General features: G+C 49.2%; 1 protein-coding gene across 2 annotated transcripts in view; it reads left to right on the top strand.

Annotated features, from left to right (window-relative positions):
• CUX2 (cut like homeobox 2) overlaps positions 1-21,489 on the top strand; it is a 230,326-nt gene that overhangs the window by 37,092 nt on the left and 171,745 nt on the right. The window lies entirely within an intron of this gene.

The following is a 21,489-nucleotide window of genomic DNA, read 5'->3' as shown; positions in this document are numbered from 1 at the left end:
GTGGCAGGGGCGGCTGGAAGGGAAGTAAACAGGGGCTGGGTTAGGTGAGGAAGGACTTGGGGTTTTTTCTGCAGTGCCATGGAAACCATAGAGAGGTTTTGAGCAAGGGTGTGGTCTGTTCAAATTTTACATTAGAGAAGGTCACTGTGAGGAGAGTGTGCTGTGGGGCTGGGAGACTGCTGAGGGCCTGCTATTACCATCTAGTGAGTAGTGAGGGTCATGGACCAGAAATGCAGCAGGGAGCGGGGAGGAGGGGTGGACCCAGCAATTCCGGTTGGTGGTCAGGGGCTCGGGCCAGCTGGGGCACTGGCTAGCCTGCTGAGGTCTGTAGCCCCCAGCCTGCAGTAGGCCCAGCACGGGGAGTAGCTTCTTTGTGGCAGAACATCTGTCTGAGGACTGGGCATCCAGACATTCTCAAACTGGAAAAACTGGGGACACAGTGGCACAAAGGTTGGGGACTTGGGCTGTGAAGTCAGATAGATGTGGGCACTTCTCAGCACTTCCTTTTACAAGCTGGTGACCTCAGACAAATTGTTCTTTGCATATGCAAGCAAGGGAGAATGATTTTTGATGCAGAAGGACTCATAAGAAGCTGTCAACAGTGCTGCCCCTGGCAAGGGGGACATAGAGTGGGTGGGAGATAGACTTTCTTATAACATCTTAATTTATGCCACAGGCATGAGTTATTTAGTCAAAATTGGCCACACTGTTTGTGACTTTCTGTGACATTCACCGGGGTGGACCTTCAGTGGCGTTTGGAGCAAGGACTGGTTACGACCCTTGCTTTACAAATGAGGCTTAGAGAGGGGCTGTTGCTTTACCAAGGGGGCTCCAGCCCCTTCTTGGGCCCAGATCCCCTCTCTCTTCCTGGCTCAGCTTGTCTTCCTTGCTGCTGTTGGTCGTGGATTTGGTGGGACTTGGAGGAGCTGGATTTCCCTGGCATGAGTAGCGATTTTTCATTCCCCCAGTGCTCCAAGAACGATTGATTGGGAAGCTTTATTTATTAGCTTAATCTTTACACATCCCTCAGCGATGCTGTTCTCGTACCTGCTCTGTCGGGGCAGAAGGGCCTGCATGCTCACCTGTGTGCATGTCCACGAGCCTGGGAGCGTCCATGCAGCTTTGGGACTGTGTGGGAGGCCAGCTCATGCCCCAGCTCTCCTGGGTGACAAGCTGGATCTCCCAAGCATCTTAATCCAGGTGTGTGTGGCGCACAGTAATTGCTCACAGAGATCTCATGGAACCCTCTGATCTAGTGTCAGATGTCCCAGGTTCTAGTCCTGGGACATCTACTCATCTACTTGCTTGCTGTGTGACCTTGAGCAAGTCACTTCTGTTCTCTGTTCCTCGGTTAGTCATTGGTAAAATGGACATGATATCTGGCCTTCTTGTTGCTCTGAATAAGTAGGGCACACCCCTACTGCAGGGCCTTAGCACTTGCTGCTCCCTCTCCTCTCCTTTGTCGGCACAGCTTGTTCCTTCACTTTGTGTGGTTGTTACTCAAGGAGGCTTTTCAGGGAACCCTTTTCTGACCATCCTAACTAAAATTTCACAGTGCAGGCACACAGAGGCGGGCACACTACTTTCTCCTACCCCACTGAATATTTTTTATCTTTAATACTTAACGTGATTGAACATATGGTATCTTTTAACTATCTATCTTGTTTACTGATTTCCATTAAAATGTCAGCTCCTGCAGGGCAGGCTTTGGTGTTTATTTCGCTTCCTGCTGCCTTCCTAGCACTGAAAATGGGGACTGGCACATAGAAGGTGCTCAGCAAATATCTGTGGAAGGAATGAATGAAACAAATCAATGTGAGGCACTTAGAACAGTCCCTGGCACATAATACACTCTCAACAAACGTGAGTTGTTATTATTAATAATACTGCTATCCAGCTTTTCTGAGCCTCAGTTTACTCCCTATTAATTGAGATGCTGTTGATAATAACCATCATAGAGTTGTTGTGAGGATATAATGATGTGGATGCTCAGTTCTTGGTACAGCTCCTGACACAGGCTTCTTCGATAAATAGGAGCTATTATAAGTTACAAGTTATAAGTACAAAATGAATACTAAAGCCTCCCCTGGTTATGGGAGCATTTCTGGGAAGTGGAGCTCATGTCTGGGGCCCAGGGAACACCCCATCCCTGGTCCTGATTAGCTATTGCAACAGTGGAAGAGTGGTCTTCCGGTTTGCCTTCAACTACTGTGGACCCAGAGTATCCAGCCAAGGTTTGCAAATACTCTCTGGCATGCCAGCTTTCTCAAGGGGTGTCTCTAATTCTTCCAAAGTTTATTTGATTTTGTTTTTCAAGTATGGAAAGTTTTCATTTTTTTTTTTAGAGGGAAAGGATTGATTGATATTTATTGTCTCGGGGAAATGTTCTCAGCATATTGCTATGTGGATAAAAGCCAGAGCTGAGCAGCACATAGTGTGTAATTTCTGTAACTCAAAAAGCAGAGCATCTTTCAGCCAATGAGATATTTGTTCATTGGCCTAAGCCTAACTAAGTCTTGAGCTTTACCCTCCGGAGTGAGGGAGGAACCCCATCCAGAACTCTTAATTGCAAGCAATAGACACCAACTCAGCTTCCCATCAAGATTCATGTTAAGAGGCCCTGGCCGGTTAGCTCAGTTGGTTCGAATATCATTCTGAAACAACAAAGTTGTGGATTCGACCTCCCATCAGGGCAAGAACAGGAAGCAAACAATGAATGCACAAACTTAAGTGGAACAACAAATGAATGCTTCTCTCTCTCTCTCTCTCTCTCTCTCTCTCTCTCTCTCTCCCCTGCTCCCTCCCTCTATCCCTCTCTAAAAGAAAGAAAGAAAAAAAGACTCATGTAAGGATAGGCTTCCTCACCCACAAGGAGATTCTGATGCTGGCCGACTAAAAAAGCATGGCAGATGTTTATGACAGTTGGGAGGGAATGGAATGGGATGGGACAGGGATCCTCAAATCAAAGTAAAGTACAATTTCTAGATACAGTGAGGATTGGTGCTGGGGCAGTGATCATCCTGTGTAGTCCGAGGCACAAGTAGGAGAGGATTAGCGGATGCTGTCACTGTTGTTACCATTTCCTGGGGACTTTTTAGTGACCTTGGGTAGGCTTACACCTGCTGATGATCTATTTCTGTGTCCTGGGGGCTTTTGCCCCAAACTATAAGAACACTTTTCCTGGGACTGGGGCAGGGCAGAAGTGTTGGGACGTAACCCTGGGGATCAGCACCCCATCTCAGGAGCTGGTATATAAATACCCAAGCTCCCCCACCTGTGAGTGGAATAATTCTGGGGTCTCTTTTGAATTTTCTTGGTTGTAGAAATTGTAGGCGATTTTTGTACTTAACTCTCTTAAAGAGGTTTTAGGTTTTCAGCATTGAGAATATATATTATTTTGTCATTTGAAATTAATCTGCTGGCCACGTCCATGAGTTTTTTCTTTTTTTTTTTTTCTAAATCTCTCCACCACCATTTCCCATTCAGCCCCCACCCCCAATAGCTGTAGGCCTGCTCTCTGTGAGTCTCTCACCCCAGTAAATTCAATGAAAAAGAAAAAAATGAATAAAAAGAAATAAACTTACTGGAAAAGACAGGAATATCCCCAGAAGGTTGGGGGTATCTTTGTGGGGACAGCAGGTAGCTCACAGCGTCTGTGTCTCTGCTCACACTGTGGTTAAAGTAGTGCAGGCTTTTGTGTTGGAAGCTGAGATGAGAGGGAAACGTGAAATCACAGTGCATCGGAAGGCAAAGCTAAAGGGATTGGGATCTGTCCAAATGAAAGGCTGAACTGGTATGCATTTCTGGATTTGAAACCTCAGTGGGAAGAGGTGTTTGAATTAGTTCAACATCTCTTAAAACACTTACCATATGCCAGGTACTGGGCTGGACACTTCTAAGGGGAGAGAGATGCGTGAGACCATATTTCCTAAAGAGTCTTGAGAGAACCCACAAACAGCAATGACTGGAGTGGATGGGTGGCAGGTGGCCTGAGTGGGGGAGCCCAAGATGCAGAAGAAAACCAGCTGTGAGATCAGCTGGAGGAAAGGCCGGGGCAGGGGAAACAAGCCTTGCAAGTGGGAAGACTTCGCAGGCCGTGAGACGGAAGGCAGAGAAGGTAGCCTGGGTGAGGGCCCAGAGGTGGTGGGAAGGCCAGGCCCACACGTGGGCAGCACGGAGCTGGCAGCTTGGCTCACCTGTGGAAGGGAGATGTGGGAGTTAGGCTGGGAGGCTATGGGAACTGAGTGTTATGAGCAGGGGTTGCTGAATGGCTTGGAGGGTCATAGGGAGCCATGGGCATTAGGGCAGGAACATGAGATGTTTGGCGTTGTGCTTAAAAAATTCTTTCATCACAAGGTTTCTCAACCTCCACACTTATTAACATTTTGGGAAGGGAAGCACAAAAGAGTTTTATATGTTGGGAGCTGAAGTTGGAAGGGGAAGCCCAGCACCCAGTTGGAGGCCGTCATCCATGATGCAGTTTTTGTTCGGCCCAGAGAACCTACTCATTCACTTTGGTGGGGCCAGGACGACAAGGCAGCCCTTGGCACAGCAGAGCAGTGAGAGGAGACCAGACAGTAGGGCAGTTACCTTAACTACTGGGGTGGTGTTAATCAGAGAAGGCTTCTTTGAGGTGACATTTGAACTAAAAATGGAAGGGTGGGTAATAGAAGTTTATAGGGGGAAGTGCAAGGGAATAGCATATACAATGTCATCATAGCTGTGTTTGACAGACACTAGGGTTTATGGGGCAGATAGAGCCTTGACTCATCGTCTTACAAATAAATTTGATTTCTCTCCTGGCTTCAACAGTGAGGAACTAACTAATATGGGGGGGGGGGTGGCCTCTAGGGTGGTAGGCATTCTCAGAACCCTGAGATGTTAAGGTGTTTTGCTCCCTTTTCCTCCCATTTCTGCCCAGTCTCTTGTTTCCCAGAGAGAAAGTGGAGGGGCCTATAGATTGCCCCCTACCCCGCCTTAGCTGTTGGCAACCAGTGAATATTTTGATAGTGTGCTTTTTTAGTTCCTGCAGTGCACCCACTGGAGAAAGCAAACTTAACTTTTCCCCGTTCTTTTTCTTATGGCCAATTAAAAAAAAAACACCAAAACTTTTTTTCCTGCCGAGCAGGCCACCAGCTATTACGGAAATAGTAAACAGGAGTCGGTACCAGGGCAGAAGTGGTTGGTTTTAATTAGAACATTAAAGTATTTTAACGCTTACACTTTATATTTTTGCGAACTTGATTATATAGCATTTTAAATACCTGTGAACGTTTTAAGGACTCTCAGCAATGAATTATTTGCAATTTCACAGGAAACTTCTATTTTAAAAGCAAAATGGTATGGAAGTGGCTGTGAAAGTTTGGCAGCAGCATCTACACTGAATAATGAGGGACCACGTGGTAGGCAGGTTGGCAGACAGCCCACTAGGCCCAACATCACTCGGGCTGCCTGGTGGACCCCCTTCTGGAGAGCGCAAGGGATTTGGGGAGGCTCTGAGGTCTAGCTGGGGTCCCTACGCCCCACCCACCCCCACAGCCTGAGGATTCTGCCCCTAGAATTTGTTTCAGGGTGTCTCTTCGTCTGTTTCTCTCTTTGCTACTTGGGGCTACCATAGGAGCATCTTCAGGGGGCTCCTGGCTTTAACTTTTGTCTCCTCCAGGCTTCTCCCCACCCAGCATCCAGAGGGGACTTCTTAAAACATCAGTTTTGTTGCTCAGAAGCTTTCCAGAAGAAAGTCAAGGCCCCACATCAGAGTTTCCAGGCCATGAGCTATCAGCCTGCTGGCCTCTTCCCATCTTCTCCTCCCTCATGTCACTGCAGCCCATCCACACGGGCCTTCTCATTGTCTTCTTGTGTTCTTCATGTTTGCTGAGCATCTGCAATGTGCCAGGCATTGTTCTGGACACTGATGATTTAGCAGTGAACAGGTCCGTAAAATTTCCCACATTCATGGGGCTGCCCTGCCAGTCAGGGGAGATTGGTAGTAAAGAAAGAAATGAATATCAGGATAGGGAAGAAAAGTAAAGTGGGGCAGAGGATGGAGATGGGGTTGCTGTTTTTAACCGAGATTAGAATAGGTTTCTCCAATGAAGTGACGTTTAAAGGCCTGATGAATGAGGGTGTGCTGGGGTTGGCTTGTGCAAGCTCACAAGAGCCAATTGTGTCCACCTCTGTTCCCAGCTCCTGTTTAGTGATATCTGGTTGGTAGCTTGAAATCAGGCCTGGTCAGAGGATTTACACCATGAAAATCGGTAAATGCCACAGATTTGGGGCTTTCTTCCCAGGGAGCTAGTTGTTAAGCATTTACCAGCACACATCTGGAGCAGGTCATGCAGGAAGCTGTGGGAGAGCTTTCTAGGCATTCCCTGAAGAGGGACTGTGTTTGGATGGTTTGAGGAACATGGTGGAAGACGGTGTGAAGGGAATTCCTTAACTGCTTGTTTGTGCCTCAGGACCTTTACACATGCTGTACCCTCTGCCCTGGATGTTCTTTCCCTAGTTGGTCTCCCCTCAGAGAGGACACCCCTGACCACTTTTACTAAAGCACATTTTCCTTTTATTCTTACATTAAGCACCCTGGGTTTTCTTTCCGGCGTTTTCCCCAAGATATAACTGGGCATTGAGTTGTTTGTTGCATTGAGGGTCTGTCTTCCCTCCTTACAGTGTAAGCTCTGAGAAATCTTCCTGCTCCCTGTTGTCTCCCTGCCTTCCAGCAAGGGCCTGCACAGGACAGTGGCTCAGCGCATTATTGTCAAATGAGTGGGTGTTGATGGAAGGTCTTTTTTGTGCCTGGCACTGGTTCAGAGATCAGGAATAGAGGCAGCCAGCAGAGAATCTAAAGGGTCTTACCTCATGCCAAGCCTGACTTCAGCAGCATAACTCCTGGGTCCCGTTCCATGTAGCCTGGATGCAACACAGCGATAAGTTGGGACTTCTCTGATAAGGGGCACAGTAATTGTCCCTCCCCCTGCTGCCAACCCGTATCAGTGAGAGAGAACAAGCTCTCTGCTCCTGCTGAAGGCACTGGTGACATTGGGGGTTAAATATTCCTATTATATCAAGTCTGGCATTTTTATTGTCATGAGTGCAATGGATGTCAAGAGTTTAGAACTTAAGGTGAAGTTTATTTTACGATGGAGAAAGTGCTTACCCCATAGGCATTGGGGATCGTGTGGACAAAGGTATGTTGAGGAGGGGAACATTTTGATCACAGGGAACAGGTTCGGCTGACCTGATTTTTTTTTTTTACAGTGATGAAAGCTTAGACCATATTGATTGAGGTGATCAACATTTAGATCTTTCATAGTTAATGAGGAGCTGTCCAATTTGTATTGGAAATGGTCACTGCCCGGAGCCTGTAATGAAGTGTGCGGTGCCTCACAGAGGAAGACGGTTAACATCAAAGAAGTGGATGCCTTTTTTAGGCCATTGAATTACTGTAGAGAGAGGTATCCTTGAGAGTTCAAATCCTGGTTCTGCCCTTCCCAGCCATATATCCTTAGGCAGGTTGCTTAGCCTCTTGTAACCTCAGTTTCCTCTTCTGTGAAATGGGCTACTTCAGGAGTAGTTTATGGTTTATAAGGATTAAAAGTGATGATGTAATACCAAAGATGGTGAACACTCAAGAAATGTTACTTTTATCCGAGCTGTCACATGATGGTGTGGATGCTTCCTAAAGCTTGAGGACTGGGAGCGTTGGAGGCTCATTCCAGTGTAACAAGGGGCTGCCCGAAGAAAACGCCCCTAATGAAAAGTCACCACAGAGTGTTCTGGCCCATCGAGCTGTCGCTTTATCTTGAAGTGGTGCAGGTTTAACCAGAAGGTAAAGCTTCTTCTTCGAGAAAATGCACTCAAGTGCTTAGCACTTGACCCAGCTTGTGGAAGCGGCTACTAATTTTACCATTAATCAGGGAACTCTATCCATTTCTGTATGTATTGCAAAGAGTGGACTTTGCTGTAATTGCATGCTCAGTTATTAAGTTTTGTATTACCTGAGAGGGCAGGGATCTTTGCCTTGTTTGCTGCTTTGTCCTCGGTTCCTAGACCAGCTCCTGCACATAGTAGGTGTTCAATAAATATTTGCTGAATGAATGAAATTATGAGCATTGGGGTTTAAAAACAAAAGACTGTAACCCAGAGAAATGGGAATATAAGTTCATATGGAAACCTAAACATATTACTGATAATAGCCAAAAAGTGAACATGACCCAGGCATTTTTCAGCAGGTCAGTACTAACTGGTGCATCCACAGAATGCTGCTTAGCAACAGAAAGGATTGAACTCTTGATACACTCACAACTTTGAATAAATTTTGAAGGAATTATGCCAAGTAAAAAAAGCCAGTCCCCAAAAGGATGACGTGCCGTACAATCCCATTTATATAGCATTCTTGAAAATACAGAGAGAGAAATGGAGAACAGAGCAGGGCCAGGGCCAGGGAGGGAGGCAGGTGCCATTACGGAAGGGCAACGTGAGAGAGCCGTGTGGTGACGGGGATGTTCTGTATCTTGGCTGTATCAGTGTTGACATCCTGGCGGTGATTTCATACTCCAGTTTTATAAGTTATTACTGTTGGGGGAAAGTGGATTAAAAGTCCAAGAGAGCTCTCTGTATTCTTTGTCACGACTGCACAGGAATCTGTAATTATCTCGCAATAAAAGGTTTGATTTAAAAAAAAAAGGAAGGACAGAAAAGCACTTCATTAATCACAGATACATGATGGGCTGAATTCTTGCTCTACGATGTTTTAATCCAAGACTTCATAGCAGCCGCATGAGGTAAATGGATGTGTTGCCACCATCTCACACAGAAAGAGATGACCTCAGAGAGAGTAGAGGGACTGTCTGAAGACACACAGCTGGCAGGTGATAGGGTAGGCCTCCAACTTGGTAATGTCTGGCTGCAGAGACTGTGTTCTTTCTTCTGGACATGCTGCTCTGAGACCCTGTGGTTTGGATGCTGAGCAGGGCCACAAAGCTCACCTCCCTCATGCACGGTCATCTGATGTCTGGCCGCATAGCTGGGCACCATGGGTGACCTCTTCACAAGTGCCTGGCAACTCTGTAGGGGAGAGAGGTGACCAAGAGTTGGCGTAGGCTTTCCCCCTGGCTGCTCCTGAGTGAGCTGCTGACCACAGGAGTCATGACTCCTTCGTCTGCCTAGGATGTGGGTGTGCAGGGTTGTTGATGTTATACCCACTTTACAGGTGGGAGACAATTTAGCAAGGAGCCAGATGAAGGGGGCATCTTAGGTGAACTGGGTTTCTAACTTGAGTTTTGGGCTGGGCAACTTGGGGAAGGCCTCTTTAATTCTCTGTTCCATGGCCTCATCTGTAACCATAGGGGTGATTTCCACCTTCCCAATCTCTTGTCATCTTTGACCCCAGTGAGGGTCAAGTGAACTGCTCCCTGAATTGGCACCTTAGAGTGACAGCAGAACCCCAAAGCTCATCCAGAACCCGTTATTATATCCGGGAGCAAGGCCCCTTGTGTTAAAGACAAACACTGCCTTATTTGGTCCAGTGGTTTTTCAAAGGTGCCACAACCCAGTCAGCTTAACATAGATAGCAACTATTGCTCTTTTTTCCTTTCTTTCCATTGTAAGTTCGGGGTTCCTCTCTGTTCTGCTTTTCTCAGACAAGGCGCTGAAAAAATGGTGCCGTCTGCAAACTGCAGGTTCCTGAGCGAGCGCCAGGTTTATGGCGCTCCTGTTGTGTGTTGAGGCCTTTCTCTGTTTTACCTCCTGTTTTATCTTCTGGGATACTGGCATGGGTGATGGGGTCCAACAGACTGGGGTTTGTGTCCGGCTCTGCCACATCTTAGCTAACTTCAGCCGCTCCCAGCCTCAGTTTGCACATCCATGTAAGGATCACTCTTCAGACTCACCTCATAGAGGTGGCTGGAGGTATCAGTGAGCCCACCACAGCCTGGGGCCAGGTGGGTGACCAGGCACAGTGCCTGGTGCAGAGAAAGGCCTCAGTAAATAACCCTGGGAGGTTGGCTTCAGTGCTACGTTTAGGGGAGGATTTGAGATTTATAGCCTGAATACTGCCAAGGCAGATTTCCTGCCTCGGCATGCCCTGCCATGGAGGCCTGGAGAAGACCTGGGTGGGGTTGCTGTTGGCCCGGTTCAAGTGTAGCTGGATGGCCCGCACGTCTCCCTTTGGAGCCCCCTGGGTACAGAGAGAAACTCAGCTGGGGCCGTTGAGGGGTGCGGAATTGGGCCACCTCATCCTTGTTGCCCAGCTGACGGGGCCTGTTTTGTTTTTCACCCTTGCCAGCCTAGAGCCTTCCAAAAGCCCAGACAATTGTCACTCATGGTTCTTTACATATTTTATAGAGTAGCACAGTATTAGATTCCTCGAGCGGCCACAACAAATTACTACCAACCAGGTGGCTTAAAACAACAGAAATGTATTGTCTCACAGTTCTGGAGGCCAGCTTCTGAAATCAAGGTATTGGCAGCACCGTGCTCCCTCTGAAAACGCCAGGGAGGCTCCTTCCTCGTCCCTTCCAGTGTCTGGTGGTTGCCGGCAGCCCTTGGTGCTTGTTCCTTGGCTTTTAGCTGCAGCTCTCCAAGCTTAGCCTCCATTGCCACCCAGCCGTCTTCTCTTTCCATCTCTGTGTGTCCTCTCCTCTCCGGTAACAGCAGTCATTGAATTTAGGGCTCACCCTAATCCAATGTGACTTCATCTTTTCTAATTACTTTCTAAAAGACTCTGTTTCCCAATAAGGTCCGAGTCTGAGGTTCCAGGTGGACATGCATTTAGGAGGTTTGGGGTGTGCTGTTGTACCCAGTGCAGATCTCTTTAGACAGTATTGGGAGCAAGCGTGTCCTTTTCAGCCTGAGCTTTGTTTGGAGTTCTGTGGGGAAGGGGGTGGGTGGGTGTTGGGATGACCCTCTCCAACCCCAAGGAGGAAGAAGGGCTCCAAGTGTTAGTCCTGATGAGACGTAAATGTGACACTGATGGAAAAACATGAGACTTGGGGTCTTGACTGCCCTCAGGAGGAAGAGCAGAGGTTTCCGAGCAGCTGAGCCGAGGGCTGGGACCATTTGTGTTTCCTTACTCTTTGGCAACTTGCTTTTCCTCGAGCCTCAGTTTCCTATCTGTGAATTGGGGGTAATAAGAGTACCTTCCCCATGAGGCAATTGTGAAGACATCACAGATGTGATTTTAATTCTAGAGACTGATGTGTCCAAGGCCTCATTGTCTAGACAGAGAAACTGGGACAGGGAGGATGGTCTTGACTTGAAGTGACAGTCCTGGACTCGGGATGGGTCATGCTACTCCGAGAACAGGGGCTCCCTCCTCTCACATCCAGCCCTGCTCCTGCCAGCAATTGGCTAGGAGGGTTTGAGCCCTTTAATAGTAAAACTAATAAATAGTAACTTATTTTTTTTTGAAGATTTTATTTATTCAATTTTCAGAGAGGAGAGAGAGAGAGAGAGAGAGAGAAAGGGGAGGAGCAGGAAGCATCAGCTCCCATATGTGCCTTGACCAGGCAAGCCCAGGGTATTGAACAGGCAACCTCTGTGTCCCAGGTTGACGCTTTATCCCACTGCGCCACCACAGGTCAGGCTAAATAGTAACTTAGATGCTAATCTTCACAGGGGCCCTGTGAGGTCGAGAGTGTTGCAGTACTGGTTTATAGCTAAGGACTCTGAAGCCCCAGCAGGGTTAAGGTGCCTGCCTGAGGCCACGTAGCTAGAAGGCGGTGTAGCTAAGATTCAAATACAGGTACATCCAAGTGCGCTTCTCCGGTTCCCTCCCCCTTCCTTAGGTTTCTCCATGCCTCAGTTTCCCCATCTACAAAATATCTACGCCAGGTTTGAGGTTCCTTTGGAATTGTGCCAAGTACGAGACCTGTAGTTACATAAACCCCGCTTTGCCCAGGAGGGTGTCTCAGCCTCCCCATCTCTTGTCCCTCACACCAAGGCGACCTGAGATTTTTACACAGTCAAGAACTGTGTGTTGTGTGGTGAGCAAGTGAGCGTGCGCACGTGTGTGTTTGCAACAAATATTTTATAATAGACAGACCTTGTCTGCCACTTCTAAAAGTAGTGAAAAAAAACACACTTCAACAAAGTAAAAATAACCCAAAGCCTGAGCCACTTAAGTCATGAACTCAGCCGGAAGCAGCTTCTCCGAGCTGTGGTTGCTTCAGCTTATCCAGGGTGTGGTGGGTCAGAGCCAGAATTTGGGGGGATGGACACCTGGGCTTCTAGGCGAAAAGTCCTAGTGCTAAGTTTGAAATGAATTACTTTCCAAATACCCCCTTTTTTTCTACAGGAGGACATGTCTCTCAGAAATGCGCTGTCCTCGCTCTTTGAACAGTGACTTGACAATTGATGATTTTGCCCTAGCGACGGGCACCTTAGAGCTTTTATTTCTTGGAGGCCAAACATTGATGTTGTGTGAAATGGGAGCTTGGCGGAGCCTTTGTACGGATCTCGAGCTTCTTGAAAAATTTATATACTGTGACTGTGATCTGCAGGAGCGAATTGATGTTTATCTATAGTCGTTTGCGCCAGCGAGAAGGGGAAAAATGCATAACTGCACTTTCCTCGGAAGCCTTGTGAGGCTGTTTAAATAAGTATCTAATAGTGAACTTTCAATAGCAGGCAGGCAGCTTGATGGACAGGGTACAGTGTATTATTAACCATAAGCAGGCTTAATCTTTCCCCCATGTTTTAGAAGAAGCTTTATAATTTTCTGGTCAAAGAATTCATGAGAACCAGGTATTTGAAGCTAAGCAAAATTATTCTGGCCATTCTAGTGGCAGAATCGATAATGCTGAGAGTGAGGGAGGGTGCTGCAGCTAGGCCCCACGTGAGCAGCCCCAGTCACCTCCTTGTGGCCAGAAGGTCAGGGAAGGCTGTACAGGGGCCCAGAGCTGGCAAGGGGAGGTGAGGGTCATGCCAGGAGAGTGGATGGCAGGTGCGTAACTTTTGCTGTTGCCTCCAGCATGGAGGGTCTGTGGGGACAGATAACAGGTATGTGTCGTCTTGCTGGGTCCTGGTTACAACATTGCCTGGCCCTTCACTAGCACCCACCATTCTAAGCAATAGAAAAGACTTACACAATTGTCCAATGCATGTCTATGTTGTACCTTTGGGTCAGAATTTTTGTTCAGCCTGGGAAGCATGTTGTTTAACTGGGAGGGCTCTCTTGATCTTGGGAAGAAGGTAGATGCTCTCTGTTATAAAGTCCTTTCCTAGTCTCCAACCTGGCCCTCATCACCCTCAGGAGTGACGGAGCCTTCCGGATCTGCCTTTCCCTCACCAGCTGGTCAGCCGCCAAGCACTCAGACCCATCACGTTCATCTCAGCCTCCCTGCCCCGACACTCCTTGGAGCTTCTTACGGGCTTGGCCACTGTTTGTTGAATGACCGGCAGGGGTTTTGCTGGGCAGGAAACAGCTGTGGTTAAGATCATGAAGGTCAGGTAACCTTGGGATCAGATTCTGGTCTGTGACCTGCTTCTGTGTCCTCAGGCACGTGGCTTGCCCTCTCTGGGTCTTTGCCTCCTGATCTGTAAAATGGGATAAGAGGGGATGTGACCACCATTTGAAATGTTTCTTCATTTGAAAGATAAGTGTAACAGTGCTCCTGCCCCCGAAGGACTGTGCTGAGGAGTAAATGAGAGAAGGCCGGTGGAGGAATCCAGCATAAGCTTTGGCTTAAAGCTGATGTTCAGTAAGTTATAGCTGTTATCATTATTAATGTTTTATTGCTATTACTGTTATTATCTCACTACTTTTGCTTTTCATGGCCCAAGAGAATTCATAGCCTCTGTCCATTTTGTCTGCTTTGGGCACTTGTGCCTCCTTCTAGGTCTGTACCCACAGTGGGGGATACACTGAGACATGTGCAGAGTCAGGAAATGCTGGTCTAACATGCCTGGCACTGAAACTGGCATGGAGTGAGTCCCCTACGAAACATGGCAGCTCTTGTGGATCTGCTTGTTGTCGGAGCTGTGAGCTGCCCCAAGAGCCCGGGCCCTGAGCCTGCACTCCCACCCTTTCTTCCAGCAAGGGCCCAGGGACCAGGAAGTTTCACGTTTCCCGGGACCAAACAGAGCCGGCAGTGAATCCAGGGGCAGGAGGCAGTGCGAGGGGCTCGGCCACCCCTGACGAGAGTGGCTGGTGGATGAGTGACAGCCCTTGTACCATCTGTGCCACTGAGGCCCCCATCAGTGTGGAGAACCAGAGCTGCCTGGCACTCAGAGCATTTTCATCACCAGAGCCTGGTTCCCAGTTTTGTAGTTGCCCAGGGGGGTCTAAAGTGGAGTCTTTCTGGGTAGGTGTGTGTGTGGGGATGGAGCCATCAACCAGTTTCCTAACTGATCAGGCTCAGTCTCTGTGTCTGCCCTGAGCTATGCTTGTCCCCTCTGGCCTTCCCTCCTGCTCTCCAGAAGCCAGTGGGTTTGCCCACATTGTCATACTGTCCCCCATGCATGGAGCATAGCAGGAGGCCAGGCCCCAGGCTGAGTACTCTCTATGGGGGATCTCAGGAGCCTTTATTACTTACACCCATTTCCCAGATGAGGAAACCGAGGCTCAGAGAGGTGAAATCACTTGTCTGAGGCCATGTGACATTTCTTTTGCCTATTCTTCTTCTCTGATGCTTTTTGTTCCCACCTGTCAGCCCAGCTGAGTGTCCAGCCTCCTCTTTCCCTCCAGAAAGCAGGGCCAGCTGAACCCCTGGGCGGGTGTGTGAGTGGAGCTGGAACTGTCCGGGACACCTGGCTAGAGGAAACTGGGCAGCACAGGTCTTGGCTTCAGAGGGTGCATCTATTTCCTTAAGATAAAGTGTTACATCCTTACAGTAGGGCCTTACCAGCCATCAGGTGTGGGTCTTTTTCATCCCTTTCTCCGGGACCCACCTGTCTTTAAAAGCACACGTATCCTGCCTCGTGTCAAGCCTGTCCTAACTGCTGACAGGAGCTCCGTGGAGGTGATGTGGAGGCCTCAGACCAGTGTGCATTCCCTGAGACCCACCAGGTGACCATGGAATGGGCTGAGGGTCTCAGCTACTCAGGTGCCTGTCATGGTGTGACAAGCCCCACCATCTACCCTCTCCTATCTGTCATTTCTGGAGGAGCCCCCCCCTGCCCCCGCTCACGTGCCAAACCCCAAATCCTCTACTTCCAGACTGAGCATGGGGACTGGCAGAGGAAGCAGAAGCATTTGGTTCTTTCCTTTTGTCTTGATTTATTAGAAATAAGCTAATATGAGATCTTAGAGTGAGGCATCAGGCTTAGAAGGAGTTTAAAAAATATATTCATCCCAGCACCAATCGCTAATACATATTAATGTGTCCACTCTGGACCCGATCTAGAGAGGCCCTGGATAAATAAGATGGGACTCCCGCTCTCCAGGGCGTCCTGGGTGGTGCAGAACACCCATGACAACACAAGATGGCGATTTTCTATGGCGCTGGGGACACGCTGCACAGGGACTCAGAGCCTGAGCTGGGAAGGAGCCACAGAGGGACGGTGCCCCAGGTCTGGGAGGATGAGGCTGCCAGGCAGGGGATTAAGCGTGGCCATTTTATAACAGGGAACAGTTTGGGCATCAGCACAGAGGATGCACACCAGGGGTGTTGGGGACTGATGCATCATTTAATTGGGAATTGAGGTAAGCTTAGAGCAGGTGGTGGATATCGAATCAGGCAAGGCCTCCTGAGCCACTAGCAGGCGTCCCCAAACTACGGCCCCCCGCGGGCTGCATGCGGCCCTCTGAGGCCATTTATCCGACCCCCTGCCGCACTTCCAGAAGGGAAACCTCTTTCATTGGTGGTCAGTGAGAGGAGCACTGTATGTGGCGGCCCTCTAACAGTCTGAGTGACAGTGAACTGGCCCCCTGTGTAAAAAGTTTGGGGACCCCTGCACTATAGAGTTTGTACTTTTCCTGGAGGCTCAGGGTGAGCATCTGGGGTGTTAATTCTAAGAGCCACAAGATGCTGTGTGGGAGTTTGAGCCTGGAGTGGCAGTGACAATGTCTACTTCTTTTGCAAAGAGCCCTCCAGCAGCCAGGGAAAGGAGGATCTGTGAGGGCCAGATGCGAGTGGAGAGATGGGGATGAGTTACTGCGTAGGTGGGTCGTCACCATCCGCCTTCAAGGGCTCCGAGCCCTGGGGTGGTGCTGGGGCTGCCCAGGTGAGGGCTGATGTAGGGATGTCCCCAAGGGAGCTGCAGGAGCCCCAGAGAAGGTTGCGAGGCTGCTGGGAACCATCTGCTGACATTTATTTTCCACCCAACATTTTTATGCTTGGGGCCCGAGGTTCTGTTGGTTATAGTGATGTGTACACAGTTGGGAATAGCTGGAGGGGCCTCGCCCTCAGGGCCAGGGCAGAGCAGACAGGAGTCAGGAACCTGTATCACATCCTCTCTTTAACAAAGACTTACTTGGGTCTTCCTTTTCCAGTTCCTCTGAAAATCCAGAGGAGGAAGACTGAGCCAGGCCTCCTCTCGTGGGAACTGTTTGCTCATTTGTTTACTCAGCCACCACTTTCTGGGCTTAGAGCTGGGGGCATGTGGCTACCTGCTGCCTGCCCTCAGGAACCCCTTCTCGTAGCCATTGGAGGTGTACTGGGGTCAGGCAGGTAGAACCAGTGTGGGAAGAGCCATCCCTTCCACAGGGAGCCCAGGAAGCCATGGGAGCTAAGGAGAGGCACTCCACAGTCTGGGAGGCCAAGGAAGCTTCCAGAAAGAGGTCACATACGTTATGGCTCAGTGAAGGCAGGAATGGGGCTGCCCCACCCAAGGTGGGATCCCTATACCCCTAACAATCTGGGATGTAGTGACTTGGAAGCTGAGACTGGGAGGATGACCTGGCACAGCTCTGGCAGAGACAGGAAAGTGTGTTGTCGGAGGCGGGAACAGCTTGGGAAAAGATTTGGAGCTGGGCTTTGCAGGAATCACCTCATCAGAGCTCCTGGGACCTCAAGGGTGAGCAGGATGCCGCGAGAGCCGAGGCTGGAGGGCTTACTCTTTGGGGTCTAGGTTTCTGCGCTCACAAAAATACTGTAGCTCGCTTTGCTCTCCCCTACTGGTGTCCGGTTTTCCTTCCCCCGTCAGTCCGTGCCCGAAGATCTGGACAGTGTCACTGCTGGGAGGTGTGAGGAAAGGCCCGAGCTTGCAGGCAGGGTGGTTTGTGGGGTGGGGTAGAGAACGGTGCCCCGATTCCCACGGAGCCCTCCATCTGTCAGGGGCAGACCCGCCATTTGAAAGATGTCAGCCTTGTGTGTGGTACTCATATTGGAGGACAGGATTGGATCCACAGGGGTTTTGCCTGGGGTAAGACAGAATTCTCTGGGAGAAATTTGGAGGTATCTCTTTTTTTATGGGGGCCTGAAAGGATGATGTAAAATGAGACTCCAGTGGCCAACAGGTCCCTAGATCAGCATGCATTGTGTTGGGTGACCTGCAGGCTTGGGGTATACGGCCTGGGACCCTGCATACCCTCGCTGCCCAGTGTGGCCAGTGGGCATCCTAGCAGGCAAGATACCGTCTGGCTGGATTGAGAGCCAAAGAGGTAATGCTAATGTCTTTTAAAATTAGAATGAAAATGTTTATTGCAGAGAGCAGAACCTGCGTCAGCGCCGAGTCCTGTGGGAAGGGGCTGGTTTATCGCAGCCTTTTGGTTTTATTTTTGCACAGTCGCTTTTTATTTGCTGGTGGGGCTGCTGACAGGCCCTCAGAGTGGGCTTGGGCTGCCGGGCCAGGGCCGGAAGGACAACATCGCCTGTGTCTGGACATCCTGCCCAGGGTGAGTGCCAGGCCTTGCTGTCCGTTGAGAGGACTTGGGGGTGTGAGAGCAGGAGGTTGTGACTTTGTGTGTGTGTGTGTGTGTGTGTGTGTGTGTGTGTGTCCAGCCCAATGTGTGTGGCTGTATGTCTCTGTGCATTGTGGCTTTGGTGGTTGTCCACATTCAAGACTCGGTATGGATCTTTGTGTGTGTGTGTGTATGTGTTCTTGAGTTGTGTGTGTGTCTTTCTGTGACTGTCTCTGTGTGTGTTCAGGAGGTGGCCATGGTGTGGCTGGCTGTGTGAGTCTGGGTGTGTCTCTCTGGGGCCTTTTCTGGCTGCATGGATGTATGTGAGCATCTTGGGGAGGTACTTGGGTGTCTGACCTTGGGTCTGTACACCTCTGTATGTGTGTGCGTGTGAGCGTGTGTACACAGGTGAGTATGTGCATCGGAACATGTGAACACACAAAGGATGTCATGTGTGCATTTGTGTGTTGCATGTTATATGTGAGCCATACTGTGTGTGAGTGCAGCTATATGAGAGCACGTGTTGCGTGTGAGCATGCTGTGTGAGCATGTTGCATGCGAGTGTGTGTGGCACTCTCACCCTCTCACATTTGGAACCCCAACAGAGTGGTCCTTGGGTGACTGGGTCTGAGAACACAGTGTGGCCGGCACTGCCGATGGGTATCCAGGACCCCGCTGGCTCCCGCTCCAGCCAGCAGCTCTGGAGACCTCCAGGTGCCTCTGCAAGCTACACTGTTGTTTACCCACCCTGCTCCAGCTGAAAAGGTTCCGTCAAGCTTTACCTCGGTAGCTTGGGCCACATAGGCAATGGGAGTTTTGCTTCTGGAGGGATTGCTGCTTCCCAAATATAAAATCATTTTATAATATGCAGAATGTGCTTTGTCAAGGTGCACTTGCCCCGGTGATGGGAGCCCCTGGTTGACAGTTGCTGGTCTGGCCCAGGGGAAACCAGTGCCCTGGAAAGTACCCCTAAGCTGGGGGGGGGCTTTGGCCATAGCACTGGACATGGTTAGCTCCCCCAGATGGCCATGCCACAGTGCCCTGAACCTCACCATGGGGTGTGACCTGCCACAATTGCTTCACCAGGGCAAAAAAGCCACGCCCTGAAGGGAACCTGGTGGCTGGGGGGCTTCTTTGCTGAGATGAGACAGAGGCACCTCTTTTTAATTCTCGTCCCCATCCAGCTCACTCCTTGTCATTGGGTAGTGTCCTTTTTTATCTCCTTCTGCAGGATGGTATGGCTGGACGAGGGAGTCAAGGTTTACAGAGTAGAAAATCAGGTCCTGTGCAAAATTCAGTCTGATTGGGAACCAGTGCGAAATGCAGACCTCAGCCTTCTCATCTGTAAGATGGGTGCTGTGAGAGCGCCAGCCTCAGAGCTGTCTCTCCCTTGTCACCTCAGAGCCTTTCTTGAACGTGGCAGATGTGCATGAGCTGGACAACCTGGGTTCGATGTGTCCTACCTGTATGTGATCTTGGGCAAATCATCTTCTCTGTGTTTCCATTATTTTATCTGTAAAATTGGGCAAATAATAGTAAGTACCTACTGCATGAGATGTTATGAGGGTTAAATTCCATACTTTGCATAAAAGGTTAGGCAGAGTAAGTGCTATATAGAACATGAGCCATTGTTATTTCTAGAATTTCTGAACCCACAGTAAAACATCCTATCAGCACACAATAACGTTTTGTGTTTTTTTTTAAAAAAAACACCACAATGTAATCTGCTCTTTGTGCAGCCTCGCCTGCTCTGTGCTATCGGGCGACTGCTGCGTGCCAGGCAGCCGGCTGGGAGTGCCCGTGTGTCGCTGCATGGGTTCTGGGGTGGGTATTCTGCATGGAAGGGCTGGGCCAAATGCTGTGCTCATCTCTCCTCCACCCATTTGGCAAGGCAGCTACAACTTGGGTTAAGTCACTCTGGGAAGCTGCCAGAGGTAGGAGCCACCAGCCAGCAAGAGATCCACCTGGCAGTTCTCCCCACCAGGGTGGGTTCATGGAGCTTGGGCTTGTGGTGGCTGTGGGTGCCCAAAACTGTTCTGTGCACCTTGTCAGTAGGTGACTGACATCTGAGCACTGGCGGCAGGCAGCTGAGGGGAGAGCTGCATGCAGAGAGGGGTATTTCCCCCACGAGGCTGGCACAAATGGTGTCCTGAGCCCACCTACCTTACACCTTGTCAGGGGCACGTTGATGGTGAAATACTCAGTCTAGCTAAGCGAAGCCCTCCCCTTAGATAAGATTGTGCAAAAACATTTTGCATGCAGACCATCTCATCTTTGTAGAAACACCTTAAAGTAAGTCCTACTTATTTCTATTTTACGAAGGAGAAAGCTGGAGCTTGGAGAAGTTTTGGAATCTTCCAGGGTAGAAGTCCTGTTTCCATTAGTTGCTGAGTGACTGGGCCAGTTACTTAACCTCTCTGAACCCCCAATTACCCACTTCCTAGAATTGTAGCAAGGATTAAGTGAAACAGTGTAGCTAAAACATTTACCCTGACATCTGGCTTGGTAAATAATTTTTAAAATCTTTGTTGTTGTTACTGCTGTTTTATGTTTTTGCAAGGGATCATTCCTTGTCTGTTTAACAGATATTGACAAGATTCAAATTTGATACCTTGATGTCTACAGGGAGGGATTCATTTTAGGAGGAGAAAAGCATTCACCATTGGCCGCAGGTAAGTTTGCAAGTTTCCTGCCTATAGAGAAAACTACTCTTATTTGGAGGGTCTTATCAGCGTGTAGGGTAGAGCCTCTTCTGTTTCACAGAAACTCCCCTTGAATGTCTACCCTTGTGCCCACACTCATTTGGACACTTTGAGCAAAAAAAAGGTCTGGTATATAGTAAATGCTCAACAAATGCTTGATGTATGAGTGATAGACTGTGCTCCAGAGCTCACCTGATTGGAAGCTCCCCATGGAAGAGGGGGCCTGGTCTGGGCACCCCCACTTTAGCGCTGCACACACTGTGAGCCTCCAGTGCCCAGAGCATCTCTTGAAGTTAATCACGTTACTATGGTTGTGATGGTCAGAGGTAGAGGAGTTGACATAAAATTGTGATGCTGTCACATAACTCGAAGACCAGGGGATGAGTTTGAGGCAGTGAATATGACCTCAGAAGTATACAGACTGCGAAGGGAATGTCATTCATTCATTCATTCATTCATTCATTCATTCATTCATTCAGTGAATAGTTCTGTGCTCAGTGCCAGGATCAGGAATGTGGAGCATGTAGCTTCATCTCTCTGTGTAACTGGTTCCTCGTCTGTGAAAATGAGGTAGTTCACACTATGCACTTAAGGAAAGGGCTTGGCCCACAGCATGTGCTCGTTGATGGCTCACTGCTGTCATTGCTGTGCTGTTGTTTCCAAAGCCCCAGATAGAGAGGGGGATTATTAACTCTATTCTAAGTAGGGGAGGAAATGGCAGCCCAGTGAACACTCCCAAGATCACTGAGCGCTAAGTGTCAGAGCAGCCCCACCCAGCTCATTGACTCCTGCTTCAGCCCTTGCTCTTCACCTTAGCTGCTCTTTCTGGGACCACCTGTGCTTGCAGGCCGCTGTGGCCCTCAGAGAATGTTGATTCTCCATTAGAAGGAAGGAGCGGGAGGGGATGGTGCCATGTGGCTCACACAGAATAACTGGGATCTCAGCTGTGGTCGCTTTGGCCAAAATACCATATTTCTCCAGTTAGATTGTTGCTGCTGTGTCTTAAGA

The sequence above is a fragment of the Saccopteryx bilineata genome, chromosome 2, assembly GCF_036850765.1.
Source record: "Saccopteryx bilineata isolate mSacBil1 chromosome 2, mSacBil1_pri_phased_curated, whole genome shotgun sequence".
Lineage (NCBI taxonomy): Eukaryota > Metazoa > Chordata > Mammalia > Chiroptera > Emballonuridae > Saccopteryx > Saccopteryx bilineata.
Note: the sequence above shows the minus strand (reverse complement) of the source record. Positions and strands in the feature narration are given on the sequence as shown.